Source organism: Myotis nattereri (assembly GCF_964212035.1).
Source record: "Myotis nattereri genome assembly, chromosome: X".
Taxonomy (NCBI): domain Eukaryota; kingdom Metazoa; phylum Chordata; class Mammalia; order Chiroptera; family Vespertilionidae; genus Myotis; species Myotis nattereri.
In genome coordinates, this window is record NC_138078.1 from 13420256 (window position 1) to 13436603 (window position 16348).

The following is a 16348-nucleotide window of genomic DNA, read 5'->3' on the forward strand; positions in this document are numbered from 1 at the left end:
TGTCAGAGGTGACACGCGAACTCATTTTTTTGGTTGATTTTTCTTTGTTAAATGGCATTTAAATATATAAAATAAATATCAAAAATATGTCTTTGTTTTACTATGGTTGCAAAGATCAAACAATTTCTATATGTGACACGGCACCGGAGTTAAGTTAGGGTTTTTCAAAATGCTGACACGCTGAGCTCAAAAGGTTCGCCCTCACTGTCCTAGGCAGTGAACCACAGATGTTAATAAAACATCTCCAGCTTCAAGGGCTCACAGGCTAGAGGGGAAAGAGAAGGATAAACAATGAATTCTAAAACTCAGGGTGGGTGGCAGGCACAGATAGAAATAAATATGCGCTGAGTTTATTGTCCTCGTTGTCCTATTTATAAGGCATTGCCTGTGTTTTTTGCAGGTTTAATGACTTTATTTGACAATCAACAGTTAGTTCTCATCTACACAAACCGTTTGTAGGTTTTTGAAAGTGGTGACAGGTACGTAGGTGACCAACACATAGAGCTTATTTGGTGAGCCTTCATCCTCATTACATTTTCTGGACAACTGCACCTGGATGTGGTATGGGACATCCCTTATTCCTTTGGCCCAGGCAGCTTTGTTGAGCTTGGTATCAATGCCCACATCTAGAGTTCCCATCTTCTCTATGGCAAATGTCCAGATCTTTTTGAGTGCCCAAGGGGCCGCTTCTTGAAACCCACTCTATGGATGTGCTTGTGAATGCCCGTGGTGTATTATCTGGTCACTGCCTCATTGATGGCAGAATGGCCCACTTCTTTCTCACCACCCTTCTTTGAGGGAGCCTTTATGCCAGGCCTAGATTGGAAAGAAAGAGGCGTTGTCAGTTTATTCACAATTTAGACACATCAAAATATTATTCACAGGCCCTGGCTGGCTTGGCTCAGTGGATAGAGCATCAGCCTGTGGACTGAGGGGTCCCAGGTTCGATTCCGGCCAAGGGCACATGCCTGGGTTGCGGGCTCAATCCCCAGTGGGGGTGTGCAGGAGGCAGCCGATCAATGATTCTCTCTCATCATTGATGTTTCTGTCTCTCTCTCCTTCTCCCTTCCTCTCTGAAACCAATAAAGAAATATTTTTTTAAAAAAATTATTCACAGGGAAGTGCAAAAAAAAAAAAAAGACAGAATCTCAGTAAGCAGGTGAAAGAACACAGCATAGGTACAGAAAAGACATGATTATTTCAGGTTATAGAAAAGAAATGATATTTCAAGTAGAGGACTCCAGTCTTCTATACATATATGTTAATATCATCACCATCATCATCATTTTTTAAAGGAAGTACTTGAGTAATGTGACAAGTACCTGGGACCCCCAGTGTTGCTAAACTGTTTCAGAGCAGGGTACTGAGTTTTAAAGGAACAGAGAAAAGGGAGGTGAGAAAAGCCTCATGAAGTTAACCCAAGTAAAAATTACAAAATATGTGTGTATTATGGAGAGAGAAAAAATTACAAAATATTTATGCGAGTTTTCTCAGTTTTAAAAAATAAAGACAATCAAAAAAGGAAATTATTTAACAATCATACGTAAGTCCACCCATAGGCAATGGTAAGTATCATTGTTTATCTCCTTCCTATTTTTCTAGAACATACATACTTATAAATATATGAAAATGGGACCAATCTGTATATTTTCTTTTGTGACCTGCTTTTTCTCACATAATAATACTTTGTGAATATCTCTCTACATCATCCAATGTTCTCCTATGACATCAAATTTAAGGGCAGCACTATATAGAAGGATAGTAAGATGGAATGCAATTGCTGATTAAGCTACAAAGTTAAATACAAATGCAACTATCGGTGTTAGCCTTTCCAGGTAGAAATCATTTGCATTTCTACAGGACAAAAAATATCACTCACAATCTTATCAAGTTAACGTGTAAATATGTAACTTCGTAGTCTGGGCCTAATCAATAGTAATTAGTAAATTCAAGCTAAATTTCTTTAGACCTGCACTATCCAGTACGACAGCCACTAGCTACATGTGGCTACTGAGCACTTGAAAGGCTAGTGTGACTAACTGAACTTTTAATTTTATTTCATTTCATTTCAATTTTAATTTTAATTGAAGACTGAAGTAGTGTAAACTATTTTCCCATTAAATTCAACCTTATTGTTTAGGTAGAACTACATTTTACTTTAACTGTTGCATCTCATAGATATTGCTGTACTGTACTATACTATGTGTGTCAACTGTGTGAGTCATCTCCAGTATTAGACATAAACTCATTATTTCTCTAGTTAGTGTTAATGGATTGAGTCAATTCAAATTTTTAGCATTAAAATGCGTTTAGCCCTAGCCGGTTTTGCTCAGTTGATAGAGCATTCACTTATTGACCAAAATGTCCTGGGTTTGATTCTGGTCAAGGGCACATACCTTGGTGGCCGGCTCCTCCCCAGCCCAGGCCTGAACGGGCTTGTTCAGGAGGCAATTAATCGATGTGTTTCTCTCACATAGTTGTTTCTCTCTGTCTTTCCCTCTCTCTTCCACTCTCTCTAAAATCAATGGAAAAATATCTTGCCCGGCCAGCGTGGCTCAGTGGTTGAGCATTGACCTATGAACCAGGAGGTCGCAGTTCGATTCCTGGTCAGGGCACATGCCCGGGTTGCAGGCTCAATCCCCAGTAGGGGGTGTGCAGGAGGCAGCTGATCAATGATTCTCATCATTGATGTTTCTATCTCTCCTTCTCCCTTCCTCTCTGAAATCAATAAAATATATTTTTTTAAAAAAGAAAAATATCCTAGGGTGAGGATAAAAATAAATGTGTTTATGTTTTTTGAACATTTTATTCAGACAGCACCATTTACCGTCATACCCATATAAATCATAACTGGTAACTAAATGGAAATACTTCTTATACTTTAAATTATAATATAATTAAATAATTTTAAAATAAAAAATAAGTAGGGACTAATTTTTCAGTTAAAATAGAAGGCATACAACTGGGGCAGAATTGATTGGAGATGTAGATATTAATACTACACAGAAGCGGGGCGGGGGGGAACAAAGGCATTAGAAGAAGTATGTTGTAAAGTTCATATAATTTGCTGCAGCAGACCAAAAAAAAAAATTATGTGTAAAAATCATTTAAAGATAATAAAGTGAACAATATTACGGAAGATTTTCAGCAAATACAGAGTGAATTTGATGAGAATAGTAAAATTAGATACCTGCATTCAAAATTGAATGCCCAATGAAAATTGTTTAAAAAAAATGATAACAAGTTCTGAACTTGGAACTTTGGCCAGCTTTAAAATGGCTTGAGCCCTAGCCTGTGTGGCTCAGTTGGTTGGGTGTTTTCTGTGCACCAAAACGCTGCCCCGCCCCCACCTGTCAGCCCAGTGGAAAATATGCAGCATAGCGATGTTTTGCTCTCTCTCTCTCTCTCTCTTCCTCTCTCCAAAAATCAATTTAAAAATCTTTTGAGCCGAAACCGGTTTGGCTCAGTGGATAGAGCGTCGGCCTGCGGACTGAAGGGTCCCAGGTTCGATTCCAGTCAAGGGCATGTACCTGGGTTGCGGGCATATCCCCAGTGGGAGATGTGCAGGAGGCAGCCAAGGACACTAGACAGTGTCCTATATCACATGAATCATCCAAATTTAAGAAAAGTACTTGCAATTTTTCCAATTTTAAATCAATTAATCTTAGGTACTGTTAGAAAGGTTTGGTATTCTACAGGCAATTATTTTGTGTTTTAATTGAAGATCTTTCTCGTTTTTTGTAAAATATAGTTTTTAGTATTTTCCTTATAATTTTTAAGTAAAATTTCAATAAATGAAATAATTTCATTTACTATTGCCATCTAAAACTAGTTTTCTTTTAGGGCAATAGCATAGATATTTTTAAATATTTTACATCTGTCAAAGAAGAACCTTAGTTGGATATAAAAAAAATTATCATGATGGATGGTGCTCCAGCTGTTAAGTCAAGATTTTGGATCTGTTGAAATTTTAAAACAAGAGACTGATGTTTTTCTGGTGACTTCATATTACTTATGATACACACTGAAAATATTTGTGCTCAGTTTTCTGAAAAGCATCATGGAAACGATTGTTGAAACTGTTCAACATATACGTACAAGTTTTATGACTCATCACCAATTTATGGAACTGTTGAAAGAAGTAGACAATGAATGTAATGATCTTTTGTTTGCTGCCAAACAAAAAGTTTTACAAAGTTTTACTGTGCTGTCAACAATAACAAAAGGAGTGTTTGCCAAATATCCATTAATTTAAAAAACTGGCAATGTGATTTACATGTTTTCTTATGGATAGCACACTACATATGAATAAGATAGATGTGAAGCTCTACGGAAAGGAAAAGCGTATTTATGATTTATCTAGACAGGTATAAGAGTTTATGTTGAAATTGAAACGTTGCATGATTTAAATCAATAATATTGATTTTAGCCCTAGCCGGTTTGGCTCAGTGGATGAGAACTGAAGGGTCCCAGGTTCAATTCCAGCCAAGGGCACATGCCTGGTTGTGGACTCGATCCCCAGTAGGGGGCGTGCAGGAGGCAGCTGATCAATGATTCTCTCTCATCATTGATATTTCTATCTCTCTCTCCCTCTCCCTTCCTCTCTGAAATCAATAAAGAAATATATTTAAAAAATATATATTGATTTTATACATTTTTCTAACATGAAACAATATGCAGAAGATTGTAATTATAATAGACAGTATTAGGTATATTGGCTGTAAAAATTGTAAGTAAACTTTGAAGAATGCTTTGTTTATATTGATGAATCTAGAATTGTTTTTCAAATAACACAATGCTTCTTTGAATTTAACATTAAGAATACTGAGTTGAGCCCTGACCGGTTTGGCTCAGTGGATAAAGCATCGGCCTGCAGACCGAAGGGTCCCAGGTTCGATTCCAGTCAAGGGCATGTACCTTGGTTGCAGGAATATCACCAGTGGGGGGTGTGCAGGAGGCAGCTGATAGATGTTCCTCTCTCATCGATGTTTCTAACTCTCTTTCCCTCTCCCTTCCTCGCTGTAAAAAATCAGTAAAATATATTTTTTTAAAAAAGAATACTGATGCCGAACCGGTTTGGCTCAGTGGATAGAGCGTCGGCCTGCGGACTCAAGGGTCCCGGGTTCGATTCCGGTCAAGGGCATGTACCGTGGTTGCAGGCGCGTCCCCACTGGGGGGCGTGCAGGAGGCAGCTGATGGATCCCTCTCATCGATGTTTCTGACTTTCTATCCCTCTCCCTTCTTCTCTGTAAAAAATCAATAAAATATATTAAAAAAAAAGAATACTGAGTTGACATAAATGAATGAATTTAACTTGTACAAATGTGGTTTTGAAACTGACATGTTTTGCTTCAAAATCAATTCTTTTAAAGTTAGTTTTGTCAGTGTGGATGTAAACATTACAGGAAAATGATTTTTTGGTACTTAGTTCAGTTATGGGAAAATTTTAGGTATATTAAGACAACTTGGGTATGTAATATTACTTTTTTCAGTTGTAAATTTTATGAAATCTAAATAGAGATTAAATACTTTTCATTAAAATATAACATCCAAAGATATGCTATAAGGGTAAAAATACATACTGGATTTCAAAGACTTAGGATAAAAAAGAGAATCTAAAATATCTCATTAATAATTTTTTTTACATATTGAAAGGATAATACTCTGAATATATTGGGTAAAATAATATACATTATTAACCTCAATTTCTCCAGTTTGTTTTTATTTCATTTTTTAAAATATATTTTGTTGATTTTTTACAGAGAGGAAGGGAGAGGGATAGAGAATTAGAAACATCGATCAGCTGCCTCCTGCACACCCCATACTGGGGATGTGCCCGCAACCAAGGTACTAATATATGCCCTTTACTAGACTCGAACCCGGAACTCTTCAGTCTGCAGGCCAATGCTCTATCCACTGAGCCAAACCGGTCAGGGCTTTTATTTCATTTTTTAATGTGGCTACTATATGTGGCTCTATTGGACAGCACTGCTCTGTATTAGGTTTCATAGGAGTACTTATTTGAGAATATTCCAGCACAACAAAGAAAGAGCATGGAGTAATCCTTGTATTATTTAATAAATAATCTTAATTCCACATTTTGGGTAATTTTCTTAACATCATTGGGTAGTGAAAACCATGATGTGTCTGAGCCTTGCAGAAACTTAGCAGGGTTAGAACCTGTGTCTTTGGAGGAATAGGAGTTGCATGAGAAAAAGAAGACTCAGGTCAGATTGTGAGAAGTGTTTAAGCCATACATGGCATTTGAACTTCATTCTGTAGGCAATTGGCACTGAAAAACTGTAGCAGGGGAGTTGTTATATCATTAGAATTGTATTCTGGAAAGATGACTATTGAAGCCTGTGGGGCATGAATTGCAGGGAGCCAGTTATTACTGTGGAGGACAGAACGAATAAAGGCCCAAAATTAGGTAATAGAATAGGGGTTCCGGGAAATGACCAAATGTATTTAAGAAAGATTTGGCGAGGAGGCAAAATTCTGAATTGATCCAGGGTTGGGAGTTTGCAGGGACAAAGGATGAGGGTTTGAGGGCTTGAGGATGTGATAACCAACTATGAGGAGAGGACAGAAATGAGGTGAGTGATAAAGTGAGGAGGAAATAGAGTGGTCCTCAGACTGAAGGACAATTTAAAGGGTGAAGGGTATACTTTGATATGATCCAAGAATGGGCACGCTACACATATTCTGAGTGGCCATGACTTTTACATGAACTGCCTCCTGCTCCCAGCCTGCCACAAGCATCCAGAATTACTGGAGCTAAATAGTTTAAGGAACTGAGATAGGGCGTTGGCCAAATCTCCCACAAAGAAACCGAAACTGAGGATGAGACAGGCATTGCATTCGGGTGTCAAAGTTGTTAGGAAAGGTGAGCTGCTACCTGGAGGCCTGGAAGTGAGTGATGGGGCTGGATAACGCATTAACCTCCGGGTTTTTTATTAAGCCTGTGAACAAAGAGCTGAAAGTATCAAAAAGGCAACCTTCCTGTTTTCCTCAGCTCTGCACTTTCAAAGGCTGACTGTTTCCCTGAAGTCAAGCTTGCCTGTTACCAAGACATTTAAACATGTCTTAGACTCCATTGTGTCATACACACCTCAGAAGCATGGCTTTTCTTCCTCCTTTTTAACATCTAATGTTTTCTATACATTCACTGCTCCTTTTAAATTTATTTATTTCAGAGAGGAAGAAAGAGTTAGAAACATCAACGATGAGAAAGAATCATTGATCGGCTGCCTCCTGCATGCCCCACACTGGGGATCGAGCCTACAACCCAGGCATGTGTCCCGACTGGGAATCAAACCGTGACCTGGTTCATAGGTCGACGCTCAACCCCTGAGCCACACCAGCCAGGCTCACTGCTCTTGTTCAATATTAATTTTAAACGCACACACATAAACGTTTCAAATAGTGTACAAGGAACACTTGTACACCCTTTACCCAGATTCAACTATTGTTGACATTTTGTCCTGTAGCCTTGTTAGTCACTCTCCTTTAATTTACCCATGCATATATAATTTTCCCCAAAGCATGAATTAGTTGGAGACATTATGTCCCTTCACCCCAAATGCTTTGGCGTGTAATTCTTAAGAACAGGGACATTCTCTTATATTATCACAGTACACTGACCAAAGTCAGGAACTTTAACGTTGCTACAAGTTATTGTTTACTCCAGAGTCCTTGTTCCACTGTTGTCGATTGTCCCCATAATGACTCCTATGGCAATTTTTCTTTCCTGGTCCAGGATCCAATCCAGAATCACACATTATGATGTACTTGTAAAATCTCCTTAGGTTCTTTTTTAAAAAATAATTTTTATTTTTCTATTGATTTTTGGAGAGGGTGGAGGGGAGAGCCAGAGAGAGAGAGAGAGAAACATTGATTTGTTGCCTCAAGCCTGCAACCAAGGTACATGGCCTTGACAGGAATCAAACCCGTGACCCTTCAGCCCGTGGGCCAAGGCTCTATCCACTGAGCCAAACTGGCTGGGGCTCTCCTTAGTTTCTTTTCATCTGAAACGGTTCCTCAGCTTTTCTTTGTATTTCTTGACCTTGACATTTTTCTTTGAAGAATATAGGCCATTCATTTTGTGGAAGGCCCTTTATTTTGAGTTTGTCTGATGTTTCTTCAGGATTAGGTTCAGGTTGTGCATTTTTGGCAAGAAGACCACAGAAGTGATGTTGGGTCCTTCTCAATACATCATAGTAGGGGCACATGATGTCGGTTTGGACCAATTTGAGATCTTACTAATTGTACAACAACGGAACTTTCTTTAGCTTTATTTTTCCCATTTGGCAGGCATCTTGCATTGCAGTGCATTTTTCTTTTTTGCACAAGCGTGTTAATGGGAAGTCTCTAAATTATTTTTCGTTAGTTGCAAACAGCCAAAGTGCAATAACCTGGTGTTTTTTAAGGAAGCAAGTTTAAAATAACATACATTTGCATGGCCGATGTGGCTCAGTGGTTGAGCATTGACCTATGAACCAGGAGGTTGCAGGCTTGATCCCCAGTGTGGGGGGTGCAGGAGGCAGCCGATCAATGATTTTCTCTCATCATTGATGTTTCTATCTATCTCTCCCTCTCCCATCCTCTCTGAAATCAATAAAAATATATATTTTAAAAAATAACATACATTCATTTTCACTTATGGAGCTTTTATGTCAATAGGTATACTCAGATTAAAATATACTAGTACCTACTATCTATTTCAGGCAAAAATGAGAAAACTACATATTTGTAAATAATTTAGAAAAAAATGTGATTTAAGATTATTAAAGGACAAACTTCCTGACGCAATGAACATATTTTTATTATATTTTTGAAAATCTAATTGGCTTTATTAAATGAATCATAAATTGGGCAGCATCTATCTAGCAACCGGAAAGGTGCTCCCCAATGAACATATGTTTAAAATATCAATATTCATATTTCCTTAAAGTCGAAGACCCTTATGATTAACATGCTGACATGCCAGGTAATCGACTCTAAAACCAGAAATAACTATGGGTTAGTGGGAAGGACTGAATTATCATGTGTGGTGTGGATCTTAACAGTAACTGCTGCATAATTATTTTAGGCAGATTCTCAGAGACTGGAAGAGGGGAGTCATGGAACTGGTGATGCCAAGAAGAAGACGCTGAAAACGGAGCCAAAGAAGAGTTTAAAATAAGAGCTGTGTCAACATGCATAAATTCACTTGCTTTGAAGAAGCTGCAATGGGATCCAGGAACAGGAAAAAAAATATTGTTTTGCCTTTGCATGCCAACATGTAATCTCTCTTTTTCTTCTACTCTTTCCTTAAAACAACAATTGTCTGCATGTAGGATGAGTGTGTTTTAAATGAACCATTCAGTGCTTTTTGCCCGCTGTTCTCATTTCCAGTACGGACCGGCAACATGATAGATTAGAAATTCTCCTGACTTTGGAGTCAGACTGACCCACGTTCTAAGCCTTGCTCTGCCACAGACTGCCCTGTGGCCTTGAGCAGGTTGCTTGGCCTTAGTCTCTATGTCTTTAAACAGGAAAAAAAAACACCTTTTCTGGGTTGGGAGGGTTAGAAATGACATATATCAAGAGCTCACAGTACTTTACAAGTACTGTGGCCTCTAGTGGACATTCCATAATGGAAGTGGGACATAAGGACAGAGAAAAGAGCCCTGGCCTAGGAACTGGGGCATCATGGTCCTGGTCCCTAAGCCTTCATTTTACTATCAAGCACCTGACCTTGGGTTGCTCCCTCAAATTGTCTGGGTTTTAGTCCCATTAAGGAAGGTGTATTGGCTGGTGAGAAATACAGGTCAAGTTTGAGGGCATTAGCATGCTGCCACTAATGCAAAGGGGGAAGTTCTTCACTGTACAGCTGACTGCTGCACTGTGGGAACAGAACAAGCAAATGAGGGATCAGCTCTGCCTGGGCTGGGGTGGCATTTGAGCTGGGTATTGAATGCTCCATTATGGGCCTTCCCACTGGAGAAAGGAAGTGTTTCAGGCGAGGACAGAACCCTAAGGGTCCGGTCGGTGAGAAGCATGGTGCTGCCATGCAGTGCAAAATGGTGGCTCACATCCAGTCCCACTGCCGTCAGCTTCTGGGACTACCTCTGACTGTTGAGTTGTATCAAAGACATTTTAAGATCGGTGAACCTTCTGTGGGCTTTGGAAATCTTTTAGCTCTACTGCAGGGAAATGGTTACTGAAATGGGAGTTGCCCTCTAAATCCCCAGGTACCCACCATTTGGACTGGGCAGAGGAAAGTACCAGTTAAACATCAGTCTTAACTCATCAGTAATAACGAATACTTCCACGGGGCTATCTATGTGTCAGGCACTGTTCACTGTTCCAAGTACTCGACTTCCGTTAATTTATTTAAACCTCAGGATAACTGTATGAAAGTGGTGCTGTTGCCCTGGCGGGTTTGGCTCGGTGGATAGAGCATCAGCCTGCGGACTGAAAGGTCTCAGGTTCGATTCCAGTCCAGGGCATGTACCTTGGTTGCGGGCACATCCTCAGTAGTAGGTGTGCAGGAGGCAGCTGATCGATGTTTCTCTCTCATCGATGTTTATAACTCCCTTCCTCTCTGTAAAAAATAAATAAAATTTATTTAAGAAAAAGAAAGTGGTGCTGTTATGATACTTCCTTCACAGATGAAGAAATGTAGAAAGATTAGATCATTTGCCAAAGGTTACCTGCAACCAAATGGAATAATCAAGATAAGGATCCAAAGTTTGCGCAGTGGCAGTATCAGAGCCAATGAGGTTTATCGGAGGTGCTATTATTGCTAATTGAAAAAATAAAATAAAATAAGGATCCAGGCTGGCCAACAAAAGGCCCTGCACCTAATCATTCTGTGAACTGCTCCTCTAGAGACTGCAGAAGAAAGGAATCAATCTTGTGGGAAAATAGATATTTAGCACAGACAGTTGAGAATTTAGTTACATCTTCAAACTAAATGGTGCACTCAGACAAGAAGCCAGGGCATTGCTTTTGGGACCAAAACACGCTCTATTATTTGCTTTGGTAGCACTTCTGATTGTGTCATTACTTGGGACACTTAGGTAATGCATTGCAATGATCAAGTCTCCCTCCCCTGTAATGTGCTATTCTTTGCCAGAAATGAGAGGGAAAAAGGAAGTGGGGTGGGCTGGACAGCATTTTATGTGGAGAAATGAGGGCTTTGTAAAGAGGCTCAAGTGGAGGTTCTCTTAAGAAAGGCTGGCGTGGTATCTTTTCAGGGCTGAATGATGGAGCTTCAGACTTCCAATCTTCCCTCCAAGTCAGGTTTTCTTAAACTGGAGGAACCCTTTGCGGGTTGGTGGACGTGTCTTAGGGCACTGAGAGTCTGTGGGGTGAGGAGAGTCTGCAGAGTAATGGCAGGGACTGACTTGTCATCCTTTTCTGTTCTATATGCTAGTTCTAGAAAGGCCAGCGGGGACACAAATGAAGATTATTATGACTGGCACTTGGAGTACTGGCTTGAAATGTCTTGAGGAAAGCCTTTTTTATAAATTATGTGGGTTTTTTTTTCTTTCTTTCTTTTCCCTTTTTTTTTTTTTTTTTTTTTTTGGTTAATCCTCACCCAAGGATAATTTTCCATTGATTTTTAGGGAGAGTGAAAGAGAGAGGGAAAGACAGAGAGAAACATTGAGGTGAGACAAACACATCGCCTGGTTGCCTCCTGCATGAGCCCCGACCAGGGCCCAGGCCAGGGAGGAGCCTGCAACCAAGGTATGTGCCCTTGACCAGAATCAAACCTGGGACCCTTTGGGCTGCAGGCTGATGTTCTATCCACTGAGCCAAACTGGCTAGGGCTAATTTACTTTTCTTAAATAATCCTCCAGAAAATTCTACCAATGAACTCTTAAAGACCTTCTGAATGGGCTGTGGACTGCCTGGCACCCTGGAGATCAGAAATATGATGGGGAACAGAGTGGGAAGTCACAAGGGATGGCGGTCACCCTCATCTCCCTCCCCCAACACCTGATCTCATCTCAGAGAACTTGGTCTCTCTTGGGGTCTTTGGAGTGTCGACCCTGATGTTCTATTTCTCAGTTCATCTGGAAAGACACAGATGTTGAGGGCCTACATTATGCCAGGCATGGTGCCAAGCAATGGGAGTGCAAGGGTGAAAAATCAGGAGTCCTGAAGGAGCTTGGTGCCTAGGGTAGGGTGTGCCTTAATAATATCAACATTCTCATCATTGTAGCTACCTCCCATTGATCAAATGTGTCATGTGGCCCAGCCAGCATGGCAAGTGGTTGTATGTCGATCTATGAACCAGGAGGTCATGGTTCGATTCCCGGTCAGGGCACATGCCTGAGTTGCAGGCTCCATCCCCAGTGTGGGGCATGTAGGAGGCAGCTGATCAATGATTCTCTCTCATCATTGATGTTTCTATCTCTCTCTCCCTCTCCCTTCCTCTCTGAAATCAATAACAAAAATATTTTTAAATATGTCATGTGTCAGATTCTGCCCTCTGTGCTTATCATATGTTTATTCATTTAATCCTCACAACAGCTCTATGAGGTGGATACTGTTATGAGCTTCATTTTACAGAGGGGGTTGGGAGGCACAGAGGGATTGATGAACCCGTCCACTGTCGCACAGCTAGTAAGAAGGGGGTAGGAATTCACCACAGAAACGATCTGATAAAGACAGGCAATAGCTCCAGAGAGGAGAGAGGTGGGACACCCTCTCTAGGGTCACACTCCCTGATGGGGAGGGGCGCCTGCTGGTGGGAGGCAGCAGACTCACACACCTGGCTTTGGGGAGTTATAAGAAAAGGGGGTGCAGTATGAGACAACAGCCAGGGTTAGCAGAGGCAGCACCATGAAGGAGTGAAGAGCCCGACTCTGGAGCCACCTGCCTGGGTTCAAGTCCCAGCTCTCCCGCCTTCTAGCTTCTTAACATCTTTGCGCCTCAGTTGACTCATTGGTAAAATGGGGATAAGTGCACCCACCTTTTGGGGCTGTCGTAAGGATTAAAGAAGTTAGTGTTTGAGGTTAAAGAATGTTTTTCTCTGGGAAAATGGTAACCATGAGGCTGGTTTCCCAACAGCCTTCAATTTTGCTCCCCCCCCCCTCGCCCCCGACATCCCCCCCACACACCTCTAGTCAACTTCCTCCCATTAGGCATTTATTTGACATTTGCTTCAGGTGAGGAAGTTCAGGTGATGAAATTCACTTAATAAATTTCTGTGCAGCTTTACCTTGAAAACTTGGTTTGGCTACAGGCTTTTTAAAAACTGAGGTAAAATTCACATAACAGGCGAACCGGTCTGGCTCAGTGGATACAGCGTCGGCCTGCGGACTGAAGGATCCCAGGTTTGATTCCGGTCAAGGGCATGTACCTTTGTTGCGGGCACGTCCCCAGTGGGGAGCGTGCAGGAGGCAGCTGATCGATCTCTCTCATCGATGTTTCTAACTCTCTATCCCTCTCCCTTCTTCTCTGTAAAAAAATCAATAAAATATATATAAAAATGAAAAAAAATTCACATAACATAGAATTAGCCACTTTATAGTAAAACATTCACTGACATTTACTGCATTTACAATGTTGGGCAACCACCACCTGTATCTACTTCCAAGACATCTTCATCACCCCAAAAGGAAACCCATTCCCATCAAGCAGTCACCTCCCTTCTCTCCTCCCTGGAAACTGGCAACTACTGACCCGATTTCCATTTCTATGGACTTACCTATTCTGGACATTTCAAATGGCTTCTTTCACACAGCACGCTTTCAAGGTCTATCTGTGCTGTAGGCTGGGTCAGAACTTCATTCCTTTTCAAGGCTGAATAATATTCTGCTTATCCACGCATCACTTGATGGACATTTGGCTGTTTCCACCTTTTTTTAAAAAAGTGTTTTTTTTATTGATTTCAGAAAGGAAGGGAGAGAGAGATAGAAACATCAATGATGAGAGAGAATCATTGATCCGCTGTCTCCTATACCTCCCCGCCCCCCCCCACCCCCCCGCACTGGGGATCAAGCCTGTAACCCAGGCATGTGCCCTTGACCAGAATCAAACCTGGGACCCATCAGTCCCCAGGCCTATGCTCTATCCACTGAGCCAAACCAGCTAGGGCCTCATGGCTTCCTGATTTGACAGTGGCACCTGTGGCTTTACAGTGGCACCTCCTGTTGTTTTACTTGTTTGTTTTTGTTATTTTGTTAATCCTTGCTGCAGGATATTTTTTTCCATTGATTTTTAGAGAGTGGAAGGAAGGGAGGGACAGAAAGAGAAAAACATCGATGTGAGAGAGACACATCGATTGGTTGCTTCCTGCACGCGCCCCTACTGGGGCCAGGGAATGAACCTGCATTCCAGGTGCCCTTGACCAGGAATCTAATGGGAGACCCTTTGGTTCATGGGCTGACACTCTAACCACTGTACACACTGGCCAGGGTTGTGTGTTTTTTTTTAAATATACATATATATATATTTAATATATTTTTATTGGTTTTTTACAGAGAGGAAGGGAGAGGGATAGAGAGTTAGAAACATCGATGAGAGAGAAACATCAACCAGCTGCCTCCTGCACAGTCCCCACTGGGGATGTGCCTGTAACCAAGGTACATGCCCTTGACCGGAATCAAACCTGGGACCCTTCAGTCCACAGGTCGACGCTCTATCCACCGAGCTAAACCGGTTTCGGCCTTTAAATATATTTTTATTGATTTCAGAGAGGAAGGGAGAGAGATAGAAACATCAATGTTGAAAGAGAATCATTGAGCAGCTGCCTCCTGCACGCCCCCCAATGGGGATTGAGCTCGCAACCCTGGCATGTGCCCTTGAGCAGAATCAAACCCTTCAGTCCTCAGGCTGGCTCTCTATCCACTGAGCCAAACCAGGTAGGGCTGTTTTTTTTTGTTTGTTTGTTTGTTGTTGTTTTTTAAACAAGGCTGATGCCCAGGCTGGACCTCATGGGCTGGGGTGCAAGCAGGGGTAGGCTTTAAAGCTTCCAGGTGATCTGGTGTGCAGCTCAGTTGGAAACACTGTGACAAATATCCCAGGCCCCTCTCAGTTACACACTCTTCTTTTTTTTTTTTAATATATTTTATTGATTTTTACAGAGAGGAAGGGAGAGAGATAGAGAGTTAGAAACATCGATGAGAGAGAAACATCAATCAGCTGCCTCCTGCACATCTCCCACTGGGGATGTGCCCGCAACCCAGGTACATGCCCTTGACCAGAATCGAACCCGGGACCTTTCAGTCCGCAGGCCGACGCTCTATTCACTGAGCCAAACCGGTTTCGGCTACACACTCTTCTTAATCAGAAATTTCATCGTGTTTAACTAGCTGGGTGAAGCCCACAGTCATCTGCAAAATGGCGGGGGAGTCATCCAGATTTCTGTCAACCATTCTCACCCTAATAACTGAGGCCAGGTTTTTAAAGAAAGGAAGTGATTTCATCACAGCTGCACGCGGTGGGCAGGGAGGCAGAACGTCTCCAAGGGTCCCCAGTGGACTGGTGAAAGAGCAAAGAAAACAAAACAGTAAAACAAAGTTCTGGCTTTGATGGCAGGTGCAGCTGCTAGTGGCTGCCAGCCCCTTACCTCTCTTCACAAGGAAGGTTGGGGACAGCAGCACCATGACTGGCCTCTGGGATCTGACAGCCTGGGACAGTGTCCAGTTAGCACTTTGCCTCCCCGCTTCTGCCACCACCACCTTCTCCTTTTTCATAGAGGGATTTTTTCCCATTTTGACTTCCTTCTTCCCGGTTGGTAGTTATTGTGGCTAACTGCAGGACAGTGTGGCTCCTCCTCAGAGTTTATAAAACTCGGTTGCAGCCCAGCTGGTGTGGCTCAGTGGTTGAGTGTCGACCTATGAACCAAGGGGTCACAGTTCTATTCCCAGTCAAGGGCACATGCCCGGGTTGCGGGCTCCATCCCCAGTGTGGGGCATGCAGGAAGCAGCTGATCAATGATTCTCCTCATCATTGATGTTTCTATCTCTCTCTCCCTCTCCCTTCCTCTCTGAAATCAATAAAAACACAGCAACTCTGTTGCAGATGTTCAAGTTGGGCTGAATAAGCAGATGGGTCCTTGTGAGTGTGAGTTTTGGCACTAAACCTATGGTTTTTCACCTTCAGCGCTGACTTCATTTTAGTCACTACTGGCACTGCCCTCTAGTCACACACCCCCAGGAACACACCTGGAGTGGAACACGCAGGCTTTCTTCTCCTTGCAGCGAGGGAGAACGAACACCTTGGGGCACCGTGGGGCATCACAGCAAGAGGATGTCAGGTAGGACCACATATAGGATTGGGGCCGTATTAGGTGTTCGGGGGAGCATTTCAGGAAGCCGGGCATTGCTCAGGACTGGGGGCAGGGTAA

At 42.0% G+C, this 16348-nt stretch overlaps 1 pseudogene across 1 annotated transcript; it reads right to left on the reverse strand.

Annotated features, from left to right (window-relative positions):
• Positions 1–429: 429 nt before the first annotated feature.
• Positions 430–15713, reverse strand: LOC308511111 (large ribosomal subunit protein eL31-like; annotated as a pseudogene). The gene is made up of 3 exons: positions 15569–15713; positions 6899–6962; positions 430–816 (listed from the first exon to the last, which is right to left on the reverse strand). The product of its transcript is annotated as a large ribosomal subunit protein eL31-like (transcript).
• Positions 15714–16348: the final 635 nt, after the last annotated feature.